The sequence below is a fragment of the Lucilia cuprina genome, chromosome 3 (genome assembly GCF_022045245.1).
Source record: "Lucilia cuprina isolate Lc7/37 chromosome 3, ASM2204524v1, whole genome shotgun sequence".
In the NCBI taxonomy this organism is placed as follows: Eukaryota; Metazoa; Arthropoda; class Insecta; order Diptera; family Calliphoridae; genus Lucilia; species Lucilia cuprina.
This window is the reverse complement of record NC_060951.1, coordinates 9,344,081-9,346,072: the sequence shown is the minus strand read 5'-3', so window position 1 is coordinate 9,346,072 and position 1,992 is coordinate 9,344,081.

Genomic DNA, 1,992 nt, shown 5'->3' with positions numbered 1-1,992 from the left:
TCCAGACTATAGACTATTCTATAGTCCAGACTATAGACTATTCTATAGTCCAGACTATAGACTATTCTATAGTCCAGACTATAGACTATTCTATAGTCCAGACTATATGGACTATTTTATAGTCCAGACTATAGACTATTCTATAGTTCAGACAAAAGATTATTCTATAGTATAGATAGTTTAGATTATAAACTATTCTAGTCCAGACCATAGACTACTTTATAGTAAATACTATTTCGAATATCAGACTAAAGTCTTTTCTATAGTCCAGACTATAAACTATTTTTTAGTTTATACTATGGACTGTTCGGTTTATAAAAAAATGCTATAGACCCAACTATATTTTTTTATGTTTTAAATAATTAATATCTTTCAACATTTTTGTTTAAATTCTTTAATTTCTACAAATGTTAATCATTATTTTGTTATAACTAATTGTTTAGACATAAATGATAAAGGAACACATATATAACAAATTTTTACTTTTTCTATAAACAAATTTTGTTTTTATTAAAAATTGTGTTAAAAATGTGTGAATGTTGTATCATTAAATAATTTATTTTTTTAAGATCAGTGATCGGCTGATACTAAACAAGAACATGGATATTATTAAAAACTTTTAGACATATTATTTAAATCTTAATTTCTTGTTGTAAACTGCTGCTTTGTGTGTGTGTGTGTGAGTAGAAATAAAAGATCGTGTTTTTTTCGATATTGTCTATGATGGCCGATCACTGCTTTTGCTGATTAATTGATTTGTGAAGATTTGAAAGCCTTAATATCCAACCACAAGAAAAGAATATTTAAAGTAAACATTTTTAGAATTTTCTTTTAAATTATATTTATAACACTTCAAACTCCATAAATTTCATAAAAAAATTTGCACTTTGATCCTTTATAATTTAAACTGGATCTTATGCATGGCATTTGAAATAAAAATTTATTTAATTAGAGATTTATTATTGTTTATTTATTATACATACGATATTTTTTTAATACTTTTTTCCAAAAAAATTTAAAAATTCTTTAAATTCAGTTTGAAAACAAATATAAAATTTGTTTGTTTTGCAGACATTAAAAAAATAAATTAATGATCAATACTCAACACCTACCTTTTGTTTAAATCAACGGCAAATTTATTTAATTTTTCTTTATATTTTATTTATAAATATAATACTATTTTGTTAAATTATTGTAAAAAAAACAAATTTTAATATTTATTATTTGAAATAAACAATTACTATTTGATTTGTTTAATAAAACTTGTTGTTAAAGTGTTTTTACTTAAATTTACAATATTTTTTCTTAAAGAACATTTATTTCTTAGAATTTTTTTGCAAATTTAATATTCACATTACTCTTTTTAATTTAAATTCACAAATTTTAATTTCACAAAATATTCAAACCATAAATTCTTAATTAACCGTATTAAAAATTTCGTCAAAATTACAAACAAAAACCCGTAAGAACAACAACGCGTATCAACAATTTCTTCTTGCCGTTAAAACACGTCCATTTTCTATGAACTTATACCGGCAACTGATGATGCTTTCTTTTACAAAGACACACAAATGTTTAAGAACTTTAAGTAGAATAACGCCCCCTAGTCATTGGTCAACAAGTTGTTGCTTTTGTTTGTTCGAGTTTGAATATTCTCTTTGACTCACACGCACACACTTAAACAATTTTAAACAAACGGAAGTTTCCTTTAAATAAATTTATGAATGAAAAGCTTTTTACTTTTCTATAGTCCAGACTATAGACTATTTTATAGTCCACACTATAGACTATTCTATAGTTCACACTATAGACTATTCTAAAGTCCAGACTATAGACTATTCTATAGTCCAGACTATAGACTATTCTATAGTCCAGACTATAGATTATTCTATAGTCCAGACTATAGACTGTTCTATAGTCCAGACTATAGACTGTTCTATAGTCCAGACTATAGACTGTTCTATAGTCCAGACTATAGACTGTTCTATAGTC